The sequence below is a fragment of the Acanthisitta chloris genome, unplaced genomic scaffold (assembly GCF_000695815.1).
Source record: "Acanthisitta chloris isolate BGI_N310 unplaced genomic scaffold, ASM69581v1 scaffold20917, whole genome shotgun sequence".
Classification (NCBI taxonomy): Eukaryota; Metazoa; Chordata; class Aves; order Passeriformes; family Acanthisittidae; genus Acanthisitta; species Acanthisitta chloris.
This window is the reverse complement of record NW_008684139.1, coordinates 69617-78318: the sequence shown is the minus strand read 5'-3', so window position 1 is coordinate 78318 and position 8702 is coordinate 69617.

Below are 8702 nucleotides of genomic sequence, written 5' to 3'. Positions count from 1 at the left end.
CTTAGAAAACAATTGTACTGAGAACTGGCTTTATGTGATTAGAATTCTAGATCTTTTAGTTTAGTCAGTTGGTTCTGTATGACAGTACTACTCTCAACCAGAGTGGTTAAGGCAATTCTCAGTACCATTGTGTACTGGTTTGGGCCTGTACAGCTACTGTGTTTTTCTGTGCTATGTGTATTACCCTACCTTATTCTCTTCTAAAAGATAAAGCCATCCAGGTTTTGTTTAATATATACAGCAATGTAGCTGTTAGTGCTTGGCTTTCCAAGTTTAATGCTCCTTTAATATGATTTTATAAGGCAAAAATCCTACAAAAATGAGTCACAAACACAGACTGTGTGTGATCCAATGCCTACCTTAGCCAGTGGGATGTAGTAATAAAAGAGAAATGAGATTGCATTTGGGGAGATGTGAATTCTTATCTTGCTGCTGATGTGATGGTCCTCATCTAGCAAAGCATTTGATATATGTATCTGGGAAATTTAGTTTTAGCTAAACTCAGGTGTTTCAGTGTGCTTTAAAGGGGGGAACTCTTCAGAGCTGCACAGCAAACTTCTTGAAAGAGATCATATCACCAGTCCTTTTTCAGCTGTCCTTGATTTGTAGTGACTTATATGTGTAATAGTGAGTCATATTTATGTGGTTTATGTATACATTTTAAAATATAGGAGGTTAAAACTCACAGGATTTCAGTCCTAATGACAACGTACTAAATTCATAGTCATCATAATATTTTTTTTTGTTCCTTAAGTCAGATATAAAAATAAAACAACATGCCCCATCTCCAGTGATATTTAAGCAGCCTGAGTTTCAACATGAACTGAAATTGCTGCTTTTGTCCTGCTGTGATTTATGTGAAACAGTGTATCCAAAGAGAATTCACAGAAGTCTAAAGTGTGTATTAGTGAGTAGAAGTTGAAGCTGCTTTAGATGGCCCAGTTTCTGAAGCAGACTGAAATTTGGCTTCTTCGTCACTTGATAGTAACTGTTGTATGGCCAAAGCAGATGGACTGCTTGATGCTCAGCACTTTTTCCTGCCCTCTCTGATGTCTTGCCCTTAATCTTTCACCACTTGTACATCACATGCACCAGACAAAGCATCCATAAAGGCAGTTAGTCATAACCAGATAAGTGAGATGAAAATTCATGACTTCAGCTCTAGTTTATTTGTGAAATTTTTGCTTATAAACAGATGCTGGCAGTTCTCGCTCAAATCTTCTCTTAAAATGCCTTTGCCTAGCACACCATATTAAAATCATGCTGCTGTTATTATTGACACATGCAAGTCACACACAGAGCAGTAATGAAAAGCAGTCCAATCACTTTTAAATTCTGTATGTTGTCATAATTGCGAGTATATTCTTTGCATCATACAAGTGAAATTTGAATAAATAGGATCCTTACTGGGAAGAATATTATAGACAGTTTCTATTCTTGACAGTTTCTTATTTTCAGTGTTCCTCAAACATCTCTTCTAACAGATTTGACAAAAATGGCAACATACTCACTTTTTCATTAGCAACAGATTCTCTTCTTAAATAGTTTGAAAATTGAATAATACAGAGCTTAGATCCACTGTCCTTATATAGTAAATGCTGTGGGTAGTCCTCAGTCTTCAAAGCAGTTCTAGATGTGAAGATATTTGAACATCTGTCCATATGATTTATGCTGTAAGTGTACCTGGCCAGTCAAGACAGAACTTTTCCTTTATAACTCTCTCCTCATTCATTGTTCAAAGATAGTGGTACTATCTCCATTAATTACTTTTAATTGTCCTCATCAGTTTCATATCTATCCCAGGATTGTGACAGATGTGTGATGATCTGAGACTGTGGCTCCCTTTCTGGTCAGTCTTTCTCCTCTAATGAGGAATGTGCTGCATTACCATATCTGAAAGCTGAACTGATGTTTGGCTGTTACAATGACCAGAGATTCTTACAGGAGCTCTTTCTATGTTGTCCTGGCCCTCTCTGCACTTCCGTGGGGCTTGAACATGTGGCAATGTGTTTTTAGTGCCTTACTGGTGAAGGTGCCTCTGGGATTCAGAAATTTTGATGTTACATAGGCCTAGAAGCATTGCCAGAACAAAATACATTCCTTTGAGAACCAAAATGCTTTGTGAGGCCACTGAGTTCAGTTCATATGGACCTTAGATTTCACAGGAAACATTTAGTACTGCTGTAAGGAATGGGTGTGTATTCTTTGCATCCAAAAAAGAGCCTGCTGGAGGTCATGCACATATTCATAAGGCATAGTAATGTCAGAGATGCACAGAAATAGTTTTGTGCTTGGAAAAGTGGCTCAGCAGTTTCTGTTCACGTGGAGGACTCAATACCACCTAAAATAATTTTGACAACATGAGAGTTATTTCTTGGCTGTCAGTCACTCTCCATGTGTACAGCCACTTAGAGATAAAAATTAAACTCACTAGTTACAGGAATTATTCAAGATCTTGTACATATGTATGCTCCACTTCAGAGTCTTTCAGAATCTTCCTCAGATCTTTTTGTTTCCCAAATTTGCTTTGGAGAGTGACCTGAGGTGGTGCCTGGTTCACTTCACCCTAATATGCTCAACATGGGGAAAGAATTCACTCAAGTAACTGGGCATAACTTCCTTTGGATTTGCCTAACAGTCTTCATACCGAGGGCATATGTTGAATGAATTCATACTAGTTTCCTCAAATGTTTCTGTTTTTAAAAAAACCCACTTAATTCACCTACAAGTATTTTTAAAAAAATTAAGACTTTTTTTATTTGTCATGGCTTTCTCTCAATTGTTTAAGAACCCTAAAATATAAAAGGTTTTGATTATGCTGCAATTTATGAATACATTTGCTAGCATTAAACTTATTTTTCATTCTTGTTAAAGCTAAGCTTTGTACAACCACAGCATAACTGAACATTGCAACCCTTGATCACTTTGTATATGGATTAAAAACTCTTCTCCAAAAGGTAAATAGTACTGATAGTTTTGAGTATATTTCTGTAATCATCTCCCATAGCTCTTTTGATATGCTGTGAGTAATTTTATTTTAGAGTTTCTTTGTCTTAAAACACAAATATTCACTATGTGTAGCTCACTTTTCTGGCTATAAACGTATGCTCGAAAAAGGAAAGCTGAAGTACTGTCCTGTTGATGTCTCAAAGTCAGAAACTTTGTACAATGCCTGTTCAGGGGCATCTGGCATCAAAGAGGAATGAGGAAAGGTGAGAGGATTCAGTCTGGAATTGGTTACTGAACTGGCAAAACTTAAACTGTGTTTAAAACTGAAGCATTTTATTCCATTGCTATTTGGTAATTCCTCTAGATTTTTTCATATCTCAGAAATGACTGATCGCTGACCTCGTGAGTGTTGGACTCTTTGGGACTTTCTGTGCCCAGGATAGGTTCTCTTGTACTAATACCAGATGCCAATACTTTTCTGACTAGTCCTGTTTCATACTAAAAGGTTCAAGTTGTTCAGCTGCCTTTAAGTATTCCTGTTCTACAAAAATACATGAGATTCCTTGCTCTTGTATTATTAGGACCTGAATGCCTGATGACTCCAGTCCTGTTTTGTCTGGCATTTGATTTGACATGTTTGGTTGTTTCTGCGTAGGTTAGTTTATTGCCTTTCCCCCCCTCTATTACTGTAGGGAAGACAGTGGTTTGTGGAGAGACAGAATCGTGGTCCAAATCTGCTTGGTACACAGGATGAAGTGTAGGGGGCAGATCTCCAGCTGAGGATTTGCTCATAGGAATCTTGATGATATACAGACAACTTTGCTGATACTTTTGGGTTCTCTTTGATCCAAATTCTTAGCTCATGACACATCAACACTTATTTTTCATTTTCACATCAACTGTTATGTTTTCACTCCAACTCCCTGACAGCTTTAGGCTGTCTGGTCATGCTATAGGAGGAATGAAAAGAACAGCTTTATCATGGACAGAATATCACTGGTACTGTCTCCTACTGCTTTTCCTGTTTCTTTTGGAATGGAGGATCTATTTTAATGGTTTGTAGGAGGTTGATGGGCCCCAGATATCTTTGGGGAATTAATAATAAAACACAGAAAATACAGTCTGTCTTGGAAACTTAGGAGAAGGCATCACTTTCATACGACAAAACAGCTTTCTCTTGTAAATTTGGATCCTGCTCTCATGGTATTAAAGTAAGTTTGTTCAGAGCAGGAGGAGGTATTTGTATTCCTAACGTAAATTAAAATAGACTGACTTAAAGTGCACGAAGCCTTCTTATATTTTTTTTACCGGAAAAGGAAAGAAAGATCATTCTGTGTACTTTTAATTTTGTTTTAGGTGATGGAACATTACAATTTTATAAGCATTCATGAAGTTATATTTTGCTTATTGCTACTTTTCAATAGAATTTTGGTTGGAATATATAGTGGTGTCATTTGGGCTATAAGCAGATAAAAGATATAGGAACTTGTCTGCTGCATTTATTTAACATGTACAGCTAGTTAAAAGCTATAAAACTATTGGAATGCATCAGGTGTTATAGAACTTTGATTTATTTGAACATATTCTGTAAGCCCTGTGGACAGGGAAGTGCTTCTAGTCAGTTGTGAGCCCATTCCATTTTGGAATGGAGCAGAATGACAAAAATATTTGTTATATTATATAGTTAGCTTCCCAGGATAAGTATGAAGCAGTTGAAACATGTGGTGTGAAAGGTTATCAATGGGTTGGCAAACTAATGAAGGCAAAATTAGTTGTTTTACTATGAATAAAAGACTTTAATATCAGAGCTCCTGGTGTTTACGTGGATTTATAGAGGTTTGTTTAGAATTCCTCTGTGGATGTTCAGCATATAGAAAATATTTCTAAATGATTTAAAGGAACATGGTCTAAAACAAAGCTTACTGAAAGCCAACTTGCTTAGGAAGAATTTTCAGGGTTGGGAGGTGTGAAAAAGCTTTTGGAGCTTTGAAAATCATACCAGAGGAGGGAAATGGAACGTCGGATGCTGTGACAAGAGCATCTGTACACAGCCCTGTGGATAGGCTAAGCAGCCTGTGCAGGTCATTCCACTAATTAAACTTTACTGCCTCTAAATACAGGTCAGTACATTAGCAGTTAATTAAGATATCTCTACTTGACACTGTGTTGTTCTGTCCCTCACCAAAAGGGATGGAGTTACCTGTTGTGTTGAGCTATGAATGTCTTATTCAGAAGCTTATTAATTTCCTGTGTGGAAAAATTCAAAGCATTCAGTATTCCACATTTAGCAATACTGGTTTTCTGCTTAAGCTACCGTGTCTACCTCTGTGCTCAGTCAGTGCAGATGTTTTAGTGATGCAGTGCTTTCCAGACAGACTCTTCTGTGGAATTTTATGTTAAAAAGGGTAAATAAGATGTTATGAAATAGTTTTCAGAGTAAACTTCAGACTTGGACTTTTTTATGCTGGAGTCACACAAAATAATTCCTTGTGTAAAGACGTGTTTGTTTTATGGAAGTGAGTTTTACATTTTAAAACTCATTGGTTTAAAGGGCACAATTTCCATATGATGAGAGGAGTTTACTTGCTTCTTGAGTGAGCATGAACCTTTGCCTCTTAGAGTTGTTAAATTGAACTTGTGCATGTAAAGATTTTATGCTGATTCCTTCTACTATTGTTGGTTTAAAAGGCCTTGAAAGACAGAGCTCTTTCATAGACAGAAAGCCACAGTAAAAGTTTTAGCATTGTGTTTATTTGCAGAAGGGTCAGACTGGTTTGCTACTACCTTAATTTATGTTTAAAATCTTCCTCAAGCTACATTCTTTAGAAACTCAATGCAAGGCTTTGTAAATCACAATGATGTGTTACTGTTTGCAAATGATGTTCTTGTGAAGCCAGACACTGTTTCTCTGCTGAAGAGCTGTCTCTCCTTTTCCATCTGTAAGAAAATAATGTCAGTCCCAAATATGGAACCGTGACTGGTTATCTGGCTGTGTTTCACAGGATGGCAGAGGTACCTGTTGCTAGCAGGCAGCTGGGGGTTTGACTCAGTCTTATTGATTCCTTTTGAGTGTTGCCTCTCAGGTCTCATGGTGACTTATTTCCTCCAAGGAAGGCAGCCCACAATTCAGTGTGTTCCATACTGACTGACTCCAACAGGACTGTGCTTAATTTTTGTATGGATTGTTTTTGCACAACTTGGTAGCTAAGTGCTTTCTGGGGTTAGTACTCTTTAATTGTTGATTTCATACTTAATAGAGGAACAGTAGATTGTCTAGGCAGTGTCATTTAGATGTGAGTGAGCTATGATATATAGCCTTTGCTTGGGATATAAAACTGAAGATCCCATTTAGATTGCTAGTAAAGATTAAAACTTCCATCTTGATCAACTTCTATCTTGACCTAAGCTTTGTTCTACAAATTATCTGGAGAAATAATACTGAAGATAATTACATTTCCTACAGCTGTTTTCTTTAAAGATTATCCAAATGCATTAGCACACCTGTAAAACTAAATAAAATCAAGTTAAATATGCTGCAACTAATATACATTTCCCCACTAAAGATAAAGTGCAGAAGACAATAGAAATGGAAAACTAGTGCATTCTGGCTCTAGATGAAAATGCTGCTATTGAACTCTTTCCAGAACAACATGTACTTGGATCAGTATTAAAGGAAAGTATTGTGCATGTCTAAGCCAAATGACCTAGTACATTGATAGTGCAGAGCATATTTCACAGTTACACAAATACCTAAACTGTTTTTTTCAGTCTATAAAACAAGTAAATTAGAATTTAAGCTAAAAGCAAAGGAAACCTGTCTGCCTTAAGTATTTCTGTTCTGACATTGAGTCCAGTAGCTCAGTGCTGTGATGTTACTGCTATAGAGAAGCTTGCTACTAACTCTTAATGATTTCAGGAAACAAGATATGTGACATGCTCCTCTATTCAGTGTTGAAGAACCCCTCAAAGCTGCATCCTTACACACGCTGTGCCTTTAGGTAAAAGTGTCAATAGGCTTCCACTTCAGTCCTTAAAGAAGTACTTAGCAATGAACAGGTCTTTCCTCCATTATAATGAATGCTAATAAGATGATCATTGCAAATGCTGACAACAGGAAATATTTTTCAAGGAAGTGAAAAAGAGCCTGTTGTCTCATTTCTGCTTTCATTTCATTTATCTACATCTTTCATGTTGCTTTGCTTGTTTTCATTTCCTTTCTCTGTCAGCCACTATTTTTGCTCTGCACTCATTCATGCAGTGGTTTGTCAAAGACTGTTTTAGTCCATATGAATCACTGAGGACTCTTGTGGAAGAAGTTAAACATTTATGTCACCAATAAAAGAAAACATGAAATTTCATACCTTCTTTTGAAGAAGGTTTGTTAATAAATGAGCACCCTGTCATTTTCAGTAGATGATCTTAAGCACCCGTTTCATACTTGAGTGCTAGGTTTTTATACCACTGTAAGTTTAAATCATTATCTCTAACTTAAAACATTAATAATTGAGAATATCTTCTTTTATATAGGTTAGAGAGTGACACATGGATGGATGTAAGAGTTAGTAACATCATTAAGCATAAATATATATATATTGTAGTGCTTGTGGCAAAAAAAAAGATTGATCAAACACCAATGTGATCTGGATAAAATTTAAAGTCTTGGAGTTTAAGGTGTTACATGGATGTATAGACAACTTGCTAATTTGTGCAGATCTACCTTAAACTGGTTAGAAAGGCTGCAGGGCTGCTCAGAAACAATCCCTCTGGGTCAAAGCAGTCGTGGTTACTAATCACCAAATCGGGGTGTCTTAGCAAATTGGTATCACTGATGTCAGTCTTAGGCCACATCTTTAGGCAAGTATTTTTTATTGTCAGAATTTTCACCTGATTTTTGTTTCCTTTCCTTTTGCTTTTCCTTCTGGTTGGCTTTCATTTTAGAACTCAGAGTGAAGGGATGAATGATTTGAAGCATTGGAAGCCCCTTTTATTTTTTCCCACTGTGAGGCTGAAGCAGCCTTCCCAAGCAATATTCCTAAGAAATAATACTCTTACATCCTAGAGTGATGTATTTGCTTTTATTATTTTGTAAATATCTCCTATTAAACTATCAAACTATGGTTTTAAAACCCAATAAGCTTTTGGAATTGACAGTACTGTCAACTCGATGGACTCGATAAAGGGATTTTTTTCAACATTAACACTGGAGGATAATAAAACCGAGGAATTTTCACACATTTTATTCCTTCCCCTTGTCCCTCCCTCCTTAATCTCCCCATTTGTTTTCCATTAATGATCTGAAGCAACCTTCCCTGACTCAAAACAATCTTGAGCTTTAACTCTCTGGCTTTGACAAGAACTGGGAAACAAACCCTTAATCTTTCACGTTCTGAAGGGTCCCCAAAATGCATTGCAAGTGCATTTTGAAATATGACATACTCCTCTGTCAATACACAGGATTTGGTTGTTCTTTAATTTCAAGTGTTAAAACAATATTTTTGTAATCCTTTGTCTTCTCTCACTTATCTTCTCTAACTCATATAATATTTTGTACAGAAATAGTACAAAAGAAATATTTAATTTGTAGTGGAGTTTAAACTTTAGGAGTGTCTCAGAAGTCTAGGTTATAGTCTTATATTTGTTGTATGTCTTCTTGAAACTGCTTTCTGGAATGCTTGGTGACCTTTCACTATAACAATATTTGACACAAGTAATATTTATTGCTCAAATTTGGAATGTTTTAATTCTAAATAGAA